Raw genomic sequence first — 19,010 nt, 5'->3', positions numbered from 1 at the left:
GTTATTTAGACTCGCCGTTTATTAGAAATAATTTTTATTAAATTTGAAAAAAATAATTTAAAAAAGTCATATCCTCTTAAAAATTACTCCATTCTTTGAACAAAGAAATGTATTAATTAAAAATGATTTTTTATGTTTTATAGATGACATCACCAATTCAAATAAATTGCGTGCAGCAATTTTAAGGAAGGTAAACATACAGATGCTTATGATAAATTAAAATATGTTGATAGTTTTAAACCTAGTGCATCAGTACCTGGAAAACTAAGTAATTCAGGCTCTTTGATGGTAGGACGTCAAAAATTAATAAAATACAATCAAATCAAATTTTTTAAACCTTTAAATAATTACAATCTTGCAAATACTGAAATAAGAGTGAGAAAAGTCATCATTTGCATTAAAAAATAAAAAGTTTATAAAAATATTTTTAATAAATGGCAGCTATTCCAGGTGCATCGAATATTGTTGTCGCTAGTTCAGAAAGATATATGTTGAATCTATTTGAATTTATTAGTCAAAGCACATATCAACTAAATTTAAGTTCTTTGTTTAAAACTTTTGGGTTCCGTTGTTTGAGAAAAAGATTGTATTAAATGCTAATGATATCCTGCGGCTTAACCATTATGGAATATCAGTCGGTACTGACTTAAATATTAATGATAATGAAAGGAATTTAGTAAAAGTACTTAAATGATATAATATTTGCTGTATTGAAATAAAGTATGACGTTCCATTAGCTTTAACGTATGAACACATGCAGAATGAAATCAAGCAGATAACACCAAATAGTTAATGTAAAAGGAAATGGAATTCCTCAATAAGTTTAAGAACTAAAGCAGCTAAGGAAATTGGAGATAATTACATCACTCCAAACCTTGAATTATTCTTTCAAGACATCAACTTTCTTTCTATTTCGTTTAGCTGTTGTGAAACTTCTGGCTCATATTTTGCAAACATTTATTAGAGATGAAGAAATCAATTAAAAATTTTTAATGTTCATGTTTAACGTTTTTGTTTGAGGAACTGGTGATACTAACTACTGCTTCACAATATATTTATTCCTTAATGAACTGTCATTAAACTCAACCCTACAGCTCAGTTCATGGAATCAGAACTAGAAAGAAGAATAACTTTCACAAAGATTCCAACTTTGGTTTAGAAAGGCGCCCACTGCTCAGCAATACCGATTTTCAGTAACATGGCAGCAGCCATAAAAAGTTATCTAAAAATAAATTTTAGTTTGAGAAGAGGCTACACCATTTATTAGTTGCCAGTTGCTACTTCATTGATAAATATCTTAACAGAACTGATTGAAGCATGTATGATATTAATACTATCACATAATATGAATATTGTGTACAATGTGACTTCTGTACAAATTTTATGCAGTAATGTGATCATTGTAAATAAGTGCTGTAAGATGTGTTTCATTTCATTCTATTATTTGTTGTTGCTTGGCTAGAATAGCCTAAGAATTATCATATACACCTAAGTGTACTAAACATTTAATATTTGAGAAGAAGTTTTATATCCTTTTGAATGCGAATATGTTTAAGATTTTATATAATGTTTTTTGAGCAATTTCACATCCACAAGTGCAATTTCATTTGAGGTCTGTGCAATGTAACTTAGCATATCTGTTCCTATTTTTTAAATATTTAAAACATATTGTTGTTTTCTGACACGTTTCACATCCCAAAGGATATTCTCACTATGGATCAATTGGAACAAAAGGTACATCTAGTGTAGTGTAATCTGAATAAAATATGTGTAACTATGAAACAAAAAACTTGAAAAATACATAAATTAAACACAATTAAAAAATTAAACAATGTAAAACAATATAACAAAAAAATTAATCGAGTAAACTGAAAATCTCCCATGGGCACATGACCTTGATGTGGTGATGAGGCCTGTGTCCTCTGTGCAAACAGAATGCTGTGCTGGACAGACTCAGCCATACCAGGCAGGTAACTGTAGAGGAGCCAGACTAACGATGCACTGCTCAATCATCTTGGTTTGAAAGTAATAATAAGCCTACACCTGATAAGTCCTCACCTGAATCGACAAAAACCTATATTGATTACCAAGCCAAGCTAGTGTCAAGATTATGGTAAGTTATGATATGAAAGATGTGGGACTTGAAAGTACCATTAGCTGTGGAGAGTTTCGAAATAAGTATTAACAGCAACTAACTGGAAGCAGGGGAAAGTCATATAACAAGAGATGAATGGGTAGCTTAGAGAGATGAAAAGTTAGGGCATCAGTGGATCAAATAGACAAAAAGACAAGGCCTAGTAGAATTCTCTGGATAACACTCAGTACGTTGAATTTAACTGACCAATCGAAAGACTATAAAAAATCAGCAAATAAGGAGGCATAAGGGAATACAGAAATTGCAGGATCTGTCCTTACTCATGCACTTGACTGTGAGTGACGTGTCAATGGTAGATCTTGCAGTCCTGTTCAGGGTTGATAGGGACCAAGAAGGACTCAGGGTGTTATATTGATACCCCTGACCAACAAGGTTGAGGTGTTGTCTTCCACTGAAAATGAAACTGAGTCAGTGAGACTCACTTCATCTGTTTTGGGGAAACCTGTATTGTCCAGTGTCAGGAGGAGGCAAATGCAAAGAGGTAGGATCTATTAAATGTAGGCAGTACAAATGTATGACGACAATGGTACCCATTAGGGAAATTGCACCAAGGGGCAGAAAAGGACATGAGGTGCACTCAGTGTGTATGCCAGGGGGCCTTATTCAACATGTTGAAGAGGCTGTTGCAGCAGCCATTGAGTTAACGTGGTGCAACCAAATGCAGATTGTGGTGCACATTAGGATATTGAGTTAACATGGTGCAACAAATTGCAGATTGCGGTGCACATTGGAACACATGATGCCTGTTGGTGGTCTCCATGGTCGTTCTTGGGTCATTCAAGTGACTAGCAGAGAAGGTTGAGAAGATCTGAGTAGCGATAGAGTTTGCACTAAGCTCACAGATTACAGCATTGTCTCCAGAACTGATCGTGGCACTTTGATTTTGAGTCGACCATAGGATTGAACCAGAGACTTCCAAAGTTCTGTGACAAGCTAGACCACAACTTCCTGGACTTGCGCCATAGGGTTGAGAACTGTAGGGTCTCCCTTGTGTGCACTACACATTAGAAGCCGCTGCTCAGGTAACTGACTGCGTGTGGGTGCACACAAGGATTTTTTTGATTAGGTGACTTTACATCCAATGCAGATAACAATTGCTGTAGGAAACCAAAAAGTATCAATGTACGATCAAAAGAAATGCCTCCCAAAGGTGTGAGTATTAAAATCCTAATGGTAAACTTCTGAAGCATACACAACAAAGTGCTCGATATTGAAGGGATCACGAATAGCAGTAAAGCTCTTATAATACTAGGTACAGATAACTAGTTTAAACCTGAAATTGAGAGCAGTGAGATTTTTGGAGAAAATTTAAGTATATATCGAAAGGATAGGCAAATGAAAAACAGAGGTAATGTACTTGTCGCAGTAGACAAGAAACTCAAATACACCAAGGTAGGAACTGAAGCTGTATGTGAGACTGTTTGGGCAAGACTTAGTATTACAGGTGTGCATAAAATGATAATTGGATCTTTTTACTGCCCACCAGACTCATCTCCTGATGTAATCAAAATCTTTATAGAAAACCTCAGTTCATTTGAATGTAAATTCACCAATCATACTGTAATCATTGGTGGAGATTTTAATCATCCAACAATTAACTGGGAAAATTACAATTTTGCTAGTGGTGGGTGTGATAAGACATCCAGTAAAACATTACTAAACGCTTTCTCTGAAAACTACCTACAACAGATAGTTAGGAAATGGCAACAAATAGACCTGATCTCTTTGAGGATGGCCACATCGAAACCGGTATCAGTGACCATGACACAGTTCTGGCAACAAAGATTACCAAAATCCAAAGAATAACTAAAACAAGTGGGAAGCTATCTATGTTCCATAAACTACATAAAAAATCAGTAGTGACTTTGAAGTCACATCTCTGGGAAGAGTGAATTTTACATAGGACATATTTGAAACATAATATATAAACTAATAAATAAAGTGTCAATTAAAAATTAAGTACTATGAATGGTTGTATCGACTGTAGGATAGAACTGCAGAAGCAAATGTAGAATTATGTTCCTCAATTGTTTTTATGAAACAGACAGCACCTTTTGTTTTAGAAGTGGTCTAAGAGAACGCTTGTTTGTGACTATGGCACACCACCATTATCATTTACCTGTATATTTTGTACAGATGCGATCATACTAGGTCCACTCGCATATTGTTGCATACAGCAACTGATTCAATGTAAGTTTCATTGTACATTCATTGTTTATGTGTGATGACTGAATATAGTGATATTACTTAATGTTTGTATCATTTTATGTTAAAAGTCATCCTCAGCAATAGTGAGTCTTGACATGGCAAAAATTCTGTGTTCATTAAATCCACATGAATAGTCCAGTACAAATCATTTCTTCGAGTTTCTTGAAGTTTGATGAAAGAAGTTTTCATTTGAAGAGATACTCATGGTCGAGTAAAAGAATCAGAACAGACTTCACACATACATACATGAGCAGCCATCACCACTGAAAAAACTGTAACAACCAAACTGGAGAGAAATTAATGGAAATTATGATGAAACCTGGAATCTGTATTGAAAAATAGACTCCAAGGGAAAATACCACATTTATACTTTAGCAGGCTAGTTCAAGTGCATTCCATATTTGTCGTTTGCTTTGTAGCTTCGATAAAAATTTTCCGAAATTTTAGCAATCACTTTTGCTCAAAATCACGAATTCCGATTTATTTCACCGAACAGTCCACTACAGCAGTAGACTTACAGTATGTTACAAAATGTCCAAATTATATTTTGTACAACGCAAAATGGCGAGCAGCCATTACAAGTAAGTATTTTCTAATCAAGAGCAATTCTTGCTCAGTAAAAGTATCCTTGTTGCAAAATTGAGTTTGACGATATTAATTTTCATGACTTTAATTTCTCATGAGTTTCAAATTTCTTTCTTCGTGAATACATTGTGTATGGTGTGGTAATAACATGCAAACAGTTCACGAAATTGAAGCTCATAGACAGCAAACACAAGCAGAATCTGACATGAACATTGAACAGAATACTGAAAATAACTCTAATTTTGACACAGATGTTAATGAGCAATCTGTAGTTGAAATGCCTAGTGATGGTAATTTTGGTAATGTGCCGACCACTCAATTATTAAAATCCAGCTCCAAGACGTCATATCAAATGATGTGGCGGTGGCAGATCAGTTTCAGTAGGCAAATATAAATAATAATGTTAATATTATAATCAAACAAATGACCAAAAATAAAAAACAGTGATGCATGCATAACATCAATATAGTATCATATGACCAAAAATAAAAAAGACACTGACGCCTATATCGACGCACTATGAGCAGACATACAAAAAGATATGACAATAGTAAAAACGGGACCTGACGAGATTAAGATCGATTTGATAACACAAAAACCAGTAACGACATTTTATGCGAAAGGACAGAGGAAATAAACGCAAGACTGAGCGGACAATTGACTGAAATTGATCAATAATTTTCCGAACTAAATTTACAGCAGAAAAAACACCAAAGACGTAAAAAACATTCAGAGTGTAGTCAAACAGTTAAACGGCACATGCGAGATCGTTGTGACTCAATTGAAGTCTTGCCTGTCGGTACATGAATCAATAAACACAAGGATTACACAAAATTAAGACAAGGTAAACTGGTTGAACAAACAATTAACAGACAACCATTTTGCAAACTTAAATGAAGAATTTCACAATTTGATTGATGAGAAGAAAAAATATTTCGATCAATGCATACATGAAAAATTACCGACAGTTGTGCATGACACCATGACTGAATTTGTTAAAAATAATAAAAACATTAAGGCTGAAGGAGCACAAAGTAGCACAGTGCAACAAAAACAATTTAATGATAAAGTGCAACTGGACTGTACTAACAGCCACACTCTTAATGTCCAACATGGAAATGAAAATCGATACAGGTATGACACACATCCCATGTACATATCATATACACCACATTGTCAGCAAAACACACCAGCATACACATTATCAAATCACAACCTTGATATACAGGGTATTACAAAAAGGTACAGCCAAACTTTCAGGAAACATTCCTCACACACAAATAAAGAAAAGATGTTATGTGGACATGTGTCCGGAAACTCTTAATTTCCATGTTAGAGCTCAATGGAGCACGTTATCGTGATTTCATACGGGATACTCTACCTGTGCTGCTAGAACATGTGCCTTTACAAGTACGACACAACGTGTGGTTCATGCACGATGGAGCTCCTGCACATTTCAGTCGAAGTGTTCGTACGCTTCTCAACAACAGATTCGGTGACCGATGGATTGGTAGAGGCGGACCAGTTCCATGGCCTTCATGCTCTCCTGACCTCTACCCTCTTGACTTTCATTTATGGGGCATTTGAAAGCTCTTGTCTACGCAACCCCGGTACCAAATGTAGAGACTCTTCATGCTCATATTGTGGATGGCTGTGATACAATACGCCATTCTCCAGGGCTGCATCAGCGCATCAGGGATTCCATGCGATGGAGGGTGGATGCATGTAGCCTCGCTAACGGAGGACATGTTGAACATTTCCTGTAACAAAGTGTTTGAAGTCACGCTGGTACGTTCTGTTGCTGTGTGTTTCCATTCCATGATTAATGTGATTTGAAGAGAAGTAATAAAATTAGCTGTAACATGGGAAGTAAGCGTTTCCGGACACATGTCCACATAACATATTTTCTTTCTTTGTGTGTGAGGAATGTTTCCTGAAAGTTTGACCGTACCTTTTTGTAACACGCTGTATATGGACAATGTGTTCCCTTGCATTCAGCGGGTGAGCACTACAATCATCACAGTGGAGGAAACAGCTATTACCGTGCTAAAGATGAAGAAAACTTAATGAAACATCGCCAGTTTCAACTGTTTACTCTGGAAAAAAGTAGTACACACCATGTGATTTTTCTCAGAGCATCCAGAAACGCGTCCCGCAATCATGGAGTGACAGAGGAAGAATTGCATATGCAGTAGTTTACAGCCAGACAGACACAGCTGTCTGGATGTACAATAGAGTCGGCAGATACGTAACTTACAAACAATTCGGAAAAGCTTTCTTGGCCAAATTTTTGTCTCAAACTATTTCAAGACCGTCTCAGAAAACAGATTATGGCACCAGAGCCTTACAGTGCCAATTATGGTAATTCATGAAGATATTTTGAGATTCCTAAATATGACACATGGTCTAGACGAACCCATTGCTGTGCACTAAAAGCTAGACTGCCATGCTATATTAAAGAGAAAGTACTGCATACTTCCAACAATTATGTTGAATATTTTTTGACAGTGCTGGATTCAGTTGATTTGCTATATGAAGATCAACGATGTGGACGCAAAACAGCAACCACAATGTTTACATGAGTGGTATGCAAGGCACGTAGATTAGTCAACATAATCCTGGTGCACCAGCTGCTTTCAGTTACGTAACACAACAGAATTCACAGCCTGCTTCCACAAACAAGGTTACTTATCAAAATCAGCAGACACATTCTAACGTAAATAATAATCGTAATATCACATACATGACAGATGGTACCCCAAACAACAGGCGCCGAAACAGTATGATTACAATAGGAATGCAAACAATTGGAACTGGAATATGAACAAGAACAACTATCAGCCAAGACACAACCAACAGCAAAACTGGAACACTAATTACGAAACATACCAAAACACTGGCCCACCACCACAAAACAACAACAGCAACAACAACAACAACAACGACAAAATATGTCTGTGACAAATGCTGTCACAATCTATGTGAAACTAAAACTAGAATTTTCCTACTAATCAGCAGGTAAGTCACGATGTTCAGCCAAAAAAACCGTAACATTCTGAAAAGTGGAACGTGAATATAACTGAAGCATCAAGTGAAACTCCACCTCCAGCTGCACCGAATGTGATGTCAACAAACTAATGACAGTCACCACTGAATACCAGGTCATGGCTGACGAAACTTTGGGAGGCGACTTTGATACTGTATAATTGCTTAGTACAGCCTTCAGGAACTACACAATGACAATATTGTAAATAATTTTAAGCAACAACCACTATTGTTCACACACTATAATCACGATGAGGCCTTATCCAATGAACCATTTGACGAAAACACATAATGTCGTTCATCAGCCAAAGAAATAGTTCTTGCTTTAAATACTGGTATGACAGGAGGTATTCCAGTCAATATTGTCTTCGATACAGGAGCTGCTGTAAGTGTTTTATCACACAGCTATTATAAGAAAATGATAAAATTTGAACCATTGCCTGAGTTTCCTGTACGAACTGCCAGATTTTGACTGCCGTAGGAAATAAGTAAAGTTAGGAAACAACTTTTTGTGACCATTAAGGTAGGTAATGGAACAGTACAATGGCCATTCCTCGTTGTCCAAAATCTAGTTTCTAATTGTATAATAGATTCAGATATGTTATGTAAGAAGGACAGTATCACTGACTACTCTAAACGTGTTTCATTAGACATGGGGCAGGGAAATCACTAATGATTTAGATACCAGGATGTTAAAACATGACAAGTATTGCACTGGATACAAAATCCAATTATTACAAGAAGGTGACGAAACGAACACAAATACTCTTGTATCAGATGAAGAGTGTAATGATTTAAGAACATTGATTAGTCATAAGTTAGAAGAAGAACTGCTGTTACTGACAATGAATGTAATGAACTTCTTGAACTACTATCTAAGTGTGTACAGATTTTTACAGAATGACCAGGTGTCATTACGATGTACAGTATATTTTCAAAATTGGAGTCAAGCCTCACCAGACTTTCTTTCATAAGTCTTACAATGTACATACACATCAGCGATCTGTGGTGCAGCATATCAAACAGATATTGCAGTGGAAGATTATGGAACCTTCCACATCTCCTTACTGTAGTCTGTTTCTTGTTGGAACATAGCCTGAAGGAAACATTAGACTGGTGTTAGTTGCCTGACCTATAAATGAGATTATATTTCCGGTTCACACAAAGCCTGAGAACTTAGAGGAACAACTGCAAAAATTTTTAGACGCTAAGTACTTTTCCACCACTGACATGAGATACTCGTTTTCGAAAGTGGCAAACACTCCTGATCCAGGAAATACACTGCTTTTATATTCAGGGATGGAAGATATCAATTCTGCATTCTACCTTTCGGACTGGACAAATTTTCTGGTGTATTCATAACTGCTTTGGATACAGTGCTTGGAGACGAATTAGTAGAAAGTGTGACACATTATGTACGTGGTTAGTCCCAACAGTAAGGTCTCCTATTTTTTATAAGTACATAATTCTGTTTGTGTGGCAGTTGGTCACACTGTTATGAAGAGGGATTCACGTGCTGTGTGTAAATATGCGCACGCCACTCTGAGGCACTCAATCTTTTTTTGGCAGCTGTCGAGAATGGAGCTCCCGTTAGATGTTACCACCAAGTGCGAATTGCACGCAGTTATTCAGTTTTTGAACGCAAAGTGCACTGCGCCGATTGAAATCCATCGCCAATTGACGGAAGTGTATGGTGAGTCGTACATGGATGTCAAACACGTTCGTAAGTGGTGTAGCGAGTTTGCAGCTGGTCGGACCGAAATTTACGACGAACAAAGCAGCGAGAGACCGTCAGTTTCTGTGAAGAGAGTGTTGAAGGTTGAGCAAAGCATGGGTGGAGATCGGCGGTTCACCCTGAATGATCTCTGCACGTTGGTTCCCGAGGTTTCCCGAAGCACCGCGCACTGAATTTTAACGGAAACAGTGAACTACCGGAAGGTGTGTGCAAGATGGGTGCCACGCATGCTGACTGAGGACCACATGCGGCAACGAGTTGATGCTTCCCGCGCATTACTTCACCGCCTTGCAGAAGAACAGGACTACTTTCTGGGCTCAATTGACATGGGTAACGAATCCTGGGCATACCACTTTACACCTGAGACCAAGCAACAATCACGCCAGTGGCGGCATCCTTCTTCACAGCATGGCGGCGAGCTGGTATGACATGGGCATACAAAAACTGCCACAGCGTCTACAAAAATGCATCGACATAAATGCTGATTATGTCGAAAATAGCTAATTGTTCAAGCTGTAAACTCATGTAAACCATTGCAGAAATAAACAGGTCTATGTAATTATAAAAAATAGGAGACCTTACTTTTGGGACTACCCTTGCACATAAAATCCTGCTCGGCACAAAGCTGTGGAAAGAATGTCATGAAATATTTTTAAACATTCTGTACAAATTTGCACAAGCAGGAATAAAAGCGAAACTTAAGAAATCTAAATTTCCACATAGTGAGATAAGATATCTAGGGCCATAATAAATGCATGGGATACATACACTGATCCACATAAGACAGATGCTATTAAAAATTTTCCTAGTCCATGTCCTAAAAAACAATTGAAGTCATTTCTAGGACGCTGTTCTTTATTCCAATGTTTCCTGCCACATCAACTATTAGACAGTAAACACCTTCTAGCTTTACTTAAGAAAAATCGTGTATGGATCTGGACAGAGCAGAGCCAGCAAGATTTCGAAAACATAAACCATGTATTAGTAAATTCAGACATTTTAAACCATACAGATTTTAGTGTGGATTTTGGTATGAAATGTGACACATGCTGTAACTTAAGGATGGAGAAGAGGAACAAGTAAAGCTGAACCTTAAGGGAATGTGGATGAACATTTTCAACAAGTGAATTAGAAACTCTTTCAATTGTCTGGGCTTTTAAAAAAGTCTAATTATTACATATATGACAAGCACATGGAAATTTATACCGTTCACCAAGCCCTAACAGTCTTATTAACCTGTAAGGTAGTATTATCGCGCTGGGCTTTGGTGCTGCAGAATTACTCATTTGAGATTGCTTATATTAAGGCAATAAGGAGATTGTTTATATATGACATCATTGCTGACAATTTGTCTCGTCTTCCACAAGGTTTGAATGACAGAAACACTGATCTAGAAAACGAGAACGACTATAGAATACTTTTAATGCAGGATAAACAATATTATCGATACTACATTGATCTGTGCAAAAACATGGCAGACTTGCAGAAATCATATCGCCATTGGTACAAGGTAAGGACCCTGCTGTTTAATGAACCTAATCATCCACTGTCTAGCCATTATAGGATACATGAAGACATGTTATTCCATTGTTGACACCCAAGTGGCTCTAACTGGTCAATATTTATACCCAGGACTCGGAACACAGCTTAATTAGACAGTTAGTTTGGGGGCAGTATGGGACGAAGAAGTGCCTAGAAAAACTCAACACATACTATTATTTTACCAACATAAGGAGAAAGGTTCACAACATACTCAAAACTTGCATATCTTGTCAGAAAGCTGAATCAGAGAATTTGCCGTCAAAGACAGATTTAAATTCCACACTACCCTGTAAATCTAAGGAAATCGTTAGTACAGATGTAAGTGGACCCCATCTGACTAGTGGTAGTGTAAAATATGTATTAGCTTTCTATGACATATTTTCTAACCATGTTAAGCTTTTGCGACTGCTAACACTAACATAAGACGACTTTCACTTGATGACATTCCCCACATGGGAAAAACAAACGCAATTTTATCTGACAACGCCACATACTACACAAGGTGCAAATGGCACAAGTTCTTAAAAGACAATGATATTGTGATAATTGTTATGTCGAAACTTAGCCCTCAGTCTAATCTCACAAAACGGATTTTCAGTTAACTGAACAGGTTTATGATGCTGTACATTCCTACACAACATTCTAACTGGGTAAGCTATTTAAATGTTTTTGAAGATGTGCACATTAATCTCAACATATATGATATTAAGTATACTCCCAATGAATTAATGCATAACCACAAGTAATCTAATTAATGGTGCAGTCCATTGCCAAAATTTCCAAGTAAACAGGTGTCATATAGTAAAAGATTAGGGAAGTTCTTACGATGCTGACACATAATGCTAATGACAGAAACCGATTTTATGCTAATGCAATAAAGAGAGGGCAAGAATTTAAAGTAGGCATGCAGATATTATTGCTTACTTACTTCTGCACTGAAGTGGCGCAATGCCAAGTGGCGTCTGCTGTATGAAGGCCCATGTAATCATTAATATACCACATCCTGGTGCTTACCTATTACAAATTCAGAAAACAAATAAAATCATCGGACTTAATGCTCACAGAGATTTGAGAGTATTATTTCTAAGTAATAAGCTCATGTTTATCTGTAATGGGTAAGTAAACAGGATACTAGTGAATTATGCATACTGAACTCCTCTTCAGTAAGAAATGTAGATAGCATAAGAAATTTTATTGTCAGCAAAACCAGCATGCAGCAGCAAGAAGAAAAAGGAGGAAAGAAGAGATCTGATCTTCACCTTATATATATATATATATATATATATATATATATATATATATATATATATATATATATATATATATATACACTGAAGCTCCAAAGAAAGTGGTATAGGCATGCCTACTCAGGTCAGCAATGCCTATATGAGACAACGCATGTCTGATGCAGTTGTTAGATCAGTTACTGCTGCTACAAAGACAGGTTATCAAGATTTAAGTGAGTTTGAATGTGGTGTTATAGTTGGCGCATAAGCGATTGGACACAGCATCTCCGAGATAGTGACAAAGTGGGTATTTTTCCTTCTGACAATTTCAAGAGTGTAGCGTGAATATGAGGAATCTGGCAAAAGATCAAATCTCCGATATCACTGCGGCTGGAAAAAGATAGTACAAGAATGGGACCAAAGACGACTGAAGAGAATTGTTCAACTCACGGAAGTGCAATCTTTCTGCAAACTGCTGCAGATTTCAATGCTAGGCCGTCAACAAGTGTCAGCATGCGAACCATTCAATGAAACATGATCGATATGGGCTTTCAGAGCAGAAGACCCACTCGCTTACCCTTGATGACTGCCCAATACAAAGCTTGATTCCTCGCCTAGGTCTGTCAACATCGACACTGGATTGTTGAGGACTGGCTGGAAACATGGTGCCTGGTCAGACGAGTCTCGTTTTAAATCATACCAAGTGGATGGACATATACGGGTATAGAGACAACCTCATGAATCCATTGACCCTGCATGTCAGCAGGGTATTGTTCAATCTGGTGGGGGCTCTGTAATGGTGTGAGGCGTGTGCAGTTGGAGTGATATGGGACCCCTGATATGTCTAGATAGGACTTTGACAGGTGACATGTATGTAAGCATCCTGTCTCATCACCTGCATCCATTCATGTCCATTGTGCATTCCGACGCACTTGGGCAATTCCAGCAGGACAATGCGACACCCCACATGTCCAGAATTGGTATAGAGTGGCTTCAGGAACACTCTTCTGAATTTAAGCACTTACGCTGACCACCAAAGTCCCCAGACATGAACATTATTCAGCATATCTGGGATGTCTTGCAACATGCTGTTCAGAAGAGATCTCCACCCCCTTGTGCTATTACGGATTTATAGACAGCCATTAAGGATTCGTGATGTCAGATCCCTCCAGCACTATTTCAGACATTAGTTGATTCCATGCCGCGTTGTGATGTGGCACTTCTGCATTCCCGTGTAGGCCTTACGTGATAATAGGAAGGTGTACCAGATCCTTTGGCACTTCAGTATATATAACGCAAATATGATGACCATATTTAAGCATAAGCAATGCAAATAATATTAATGAGACAGTGAAAGTGACAAACTGTACCATTGATCGACGCCAATCCATAACTGATCGATGTGTACACTAAACAAGATGACAACCAAACACTTCAACCTTAAAGCAAATTAGGTACACATCATGTAGAATAAATTATGATCATGTCAAGGGAAGGCCATATACACAAACTGCACTGACCCAAAACACGAAATTTCTGTAGTTTTGAAGTAAAATTTGTTTCGTTAGTATAAGTGCACTTTAGCTTGTTTGCTGGCATTATCAAAGTTTGATTGAGAAACCTATAAAATCTGCAAAATTTGTAAATATTTGTAAATGAATGTAAAATAAAATGTAATATGGTCATAAGTAACGTAATAATAAACAGAATTTGTAGTATTTAACAAATATGGGTAGAAGCATAAGACTAATGTAAAGAGGACAGTGAAGGGACATTTTCGTACATCGCAATAACTGTAATTGTGGTGACACATTTGTGTAAAACTGTTAAAAATGTTTATTATACATCGCAAGATAGACTGTAATCGTGAAGGGAAAGTATTTGTGACAATACAATAACATCTTTCATACATCGACTACCACGACTGAACAATATGCAAATTATAAACGTCTAAAGTGCTGGACCTATGATGGCGACGCATGAGCAATAAAGACTCTGCATGTGGAGGTCTTTTGGATGAGAACTCAGGAAATGTTTTAAGAATGCAACAGCCTCTCATCTGGATTAATTGTGGATCGATGCCGGAATATTTCCGTCCAAAGTTTCATATTCACAATCACGGAACAAGATATTGTGGAATGGTTATCCACTGGGCTTCAGCATCATGATGCATAACCTAGGAAAACAGTGAAGACAAGTGTAAATAAACACTGAATAGTGTGAACAAAGTCATATATCTGATATCAAACAGTGAACAATAATCTCGATGTGCTATAATGTTTGCGTAACAAAAAGTATTAGAAAGAATGCTTACCTCTGCTTTATTATTGTATATATAGTTTATATGATCACTGAACGACGACTCGACATACAAAGACTGTGAATATGTAATCTAAAGACATTCTAAAAGCAATAAACTTTGTCCAATGAGACACTCAACCAAAACTAACAGTATTTGTATAAACAGATCTTATAGTTTCAAGATTATTTTACCTATTGTAGATGAAGTACATATTTTCTTCTGAGTACACCTTGTAGTGTTCTGTTACTGTTATGATTACTGCACACACACAAATGGAACTGCTACTAAACTGTCAACAGTGTGTTGTGAGATGGACTAGTAGTGTAATGGCTCTTAGCCGTACTTGAGAATACATGACTGCACATGTGCACAGCTGCTGCTACCACCCCTGAAATGTACCTGGTGCACCCACCACATTCAAATTTGTGTACCTTGCATTGTACGCAAATAAGAGTTGTAAATATAGAATAAGATCAGCTTTAGTATGAATTACTAGCCTCGCAGTTCGGGGAAAATTGAAAAGCACATCTGCGGGAAGAGCGGATTTTCTGTACAAAATATTTGTGACGTAATAAATAAATAAATAAAGTTTCAATTAAGAATTAAGTGCTATGAACGATGTTACTGACTGCAGGATACAACCACAGAAACAAATGTAGAATTACGTTCCTCATTTGCTTTTGTGAAGTAGACGGCACCTTTTGTTTTAGAAGCAAGCCAAGATGGACCCTGTTCTGCGATTTGTCAGATTCATATGGTACACTACCATTAACATTTATAATTTGTAGAGGCACAATCATACTAGGTGCACTCGCATATTGTTGCATACAGCAACTGATTTAATTTAAGTCTCATTGTAAATTACTTGTTTATGGGTGATAACTGAATATAGTGACATTACTTACTATTTCTTTCATTTGATCTTAAAAGTCATCCACATCTCTACTGTGTCTTGACATGGTGAAACGTTCTGTGTTCATTAAATGCACATAAATAGTCGAGTAAGAACAATTTCTTCGGTGAGTAAATTTTTTTGAAGTTCAATAAAAGAAATTTTCATCTGAAGAGAAATCCAAGGGGTGAATAAGAGAATCAGAATAAACTTTACACACTAAGCCTTTGTCAAGTGCGCCAAACAAGAGGAATGTATTAACAAACATTATTTATTTAAGATGTTGCTTAATTATTTTAATAACTGTGGCTCACTCCCTGCATTTATCCACGCTTGAATCCATCAGAACTAATAATAAAAAATTTAAATGTCATATCTCAAATAGGAACTTGAAACTTTCAGCACAGGGAAGGGATATATAGAGAAACTCTGGCAGAAGTTTAAAAGAATAGTTGACCATGCACTGGATAGATATGTACCCAGTAGAACAGTTCATAATGGGAGGGAACCACCAGAGTATACAGTCACTACTACTCAAGAAACTACTACTAAAGAAATAGAGATTACTGTATGATAGGTATATCACAAAGCATAGGGCTACAGAGAGATGCTGAATGAAACACATTCGGCTGTCAAGAGAGCAATACATCATGTCTTCAGTGACTACAGTAGCAGAAAAGTGATTTTTGACAGAACCCAAAGAAATTCTGGCCATTAAAGGCTGTTAGTGGCACCAAAGTTAGTGTCCAGTCCCTAGTGAATGACATAGTAACTGAAATCGAGGGTTTTGAAGCAAAAACTGGAAAGCTTAACTCCATTTTAAAATATCCCTTTACAAGGGAAAACGTAGGAGAATTGATCCAATTTGATCCTTCTACCAGTACAAAAATTAATGAAATAAGTATTAGTGTCAGTGGTGTGGAGAAATATCTGAAATCGTTAAAACTGAACAAAGCGCCAGGGTCATTGGAATCCATGTCAGATTCAATATTGAACTTGTACCTCTTCTAACGATAATCTGTTGTAAATCCCTCGAACAAAAAACTGTGCCCAGTTCTTGAAAAAAGATACAGGTACACCTGTCTACAAGAAGGATAGTAAAAGTGATACACATAACTGCTGTCCACTATCACTGACATCGATCTGTTGCAGAATGTTGCAGAATGTTAGACCATATTCTGAGCTCGAACACAGCAAGTTGTCTTCAACAGAATGTCCTCTAAATGGCAACCAGCATGATCTTCGAAAACATCGATCATGTGAAAGCAAACTCGCACTTTTCTCACATGACATACTGAAAGCTTAGGCTCAAGACAATCAGGCAGATCTGTACTTCTTGATTTTCGAAAAGCATTTGCCTCAGTACTACACATAAGGTTACTGTCAAAACTACGATCACATGGGGTATCAAGGCAAATTGGTCACTGGATTTAGGAGTTTTTGGTAGGGAGGATGCAGCATGTTATCTTGGATGGAGAGTCATCGCCAGATGTAGAAGTAACTTTGGGTGTGTCCATTGGAAGTGTGTTGGGACCTTTTCTGTTCGTGTTGTATGTTAATGACCTTGCAGACAATATTAATGTTGAAATCAGTTTTTTTGTAGATGATGCTGCTACCTATAAAGCAGCACTACCTGAATTTTCAGTCAGATCTTGATAAGATTTGAAAGTGGTGCAGAGATTGGAAACTTGCTTTAAATATTCAGAAATGTAAAATTTTGGACTTCACAAAACGAAAAAACGTAATATCCTATGACTGTAATATCAATATGTCACTGTCAGACTCAGCCAGCTCATACAAATACCTGTGTGTAACACTTTGTAGGGATATGAATGGAATGATCACATAGGTCCAGTTGTGGGTAATGCAGGTGGCAGAATTCAATTTATTGGTAGAATACTGGGGAAGTGCAGTCAATCTACAAAAGAGATTGCTTACAAATCACTCATGTGACCAATTCTAGACTGTTGTTCGGGTGTGTGGGACCCATACCAAATTGGACTAGGTGGGGGACATTGAATGTATACAGGGAAGAGCAGCACAAATGGTCACAGGTTTGTTTAATCCTTGGGAGAGTATCACAGACACGCTGAAGGAACTGAACTGGAAAACTCTTGATGACAGATGTAATCTGTCTCGAGAAAGTCTGTTAACAAAGTTTCAGGAAATGTCCTTAAGTGATTACTGTAGGAATATACTACAACCCCCTGCATATCACTCACGTAGGGATCGTGAGGATAAGACTGAAATAATTTCTGCACACACAAGGGCATTCAAGCAATCATTCTTCCCACACTCCATAGATGAATGGAACAGGAAAAAACCCCAATAGCTGGTGCAATGAGATGTACGCTCTGCCATGCACCTCACGGTTGTTTGTACAGTATAGATATAAAAAAAAGAAATTAATTTCATGTCAGCCATATTCTTCAGATCTTTGAAATGGGTGTATCCAAGTCTCTCATGCCAGATCATTGTGGAATTCAAGACAGCAGCGTTCGCCTGTAATACATCTGGATCTTTAAACAACATTTGATAACACTAGTTGTTCATCTTAATTTTTTGATACAACTAGACCAGAACTGTGACCGTCCATTCTCTTGTACTCAGAAATAGCTTTATTCCCCTTTTTGTGACTTCTTCAACTGAAAATAAATTTTTCTTAAGCTTAGCAATATGGAATGAATTTTCTATGAGCAAAGTTGCCTCAACTAACAACAATACTTCAATGGATAGAGTGACTTCTTCTTTAACAATATAGTTATCTTCAATTTATCCATCTTAGTGTAAATCTGCACGTAAATCAAACTTACAGTACTTCACACAAAACAACAACAAAGATTTTCCACAGAAGACAAGTGAAATATGATGATTCCTGAACCTGAGCGTCAAAACTTCATCATCACAATTCATTTGAATAGAAATCTTATCAAATGAAGGGAATTCACAAAACAGATTTGTATACACTTGCCTGGGCTGGCAACCTGATGTATTTAATTGCTGAAAGTCATGGAATAAAATAAATCGGAATTGAATAACAGATTGTCCTTTTTATTATAACCAGAACTGACACTAAAATCACAACAACAAAGAAAACCAAAGACACATCATTATAATGTCACAGAACACGACCTTACACAGAACGATAATATATGTTTCGTGCACTCACATTACGCATCTTGAGGGCATGGCCTCTAACAATGGTCAATAGAACAACCTTACTCTTGTCAACACATACTGTTAATAAACGCCATGTGCAGTGACTCATTTTTTCAAATAGGTTGTGAAAGAAATGTGATCAAAAGTGAATGAGAGTGTAA

This window comes from Schistocerca cancellata, chromosome 2 (genome assembly GCF_023864275.1).
Source record: "Schistocerca cancellata isolate TAMUIC-IGC-003103 chromosome 2, iqSchCanc2.1, whole genome shotgun sequence".
NCBI lineage: Eukaryota > Metazoa > Arthropoda > Insecta > Orthoptera > Acrididae > Schistocerca > Schistocerca cancellata.
The sequence above is the reverse complement of the archived record's forward strand: the minus strand, read 5'-3'. Positions refer to the sequence as shown.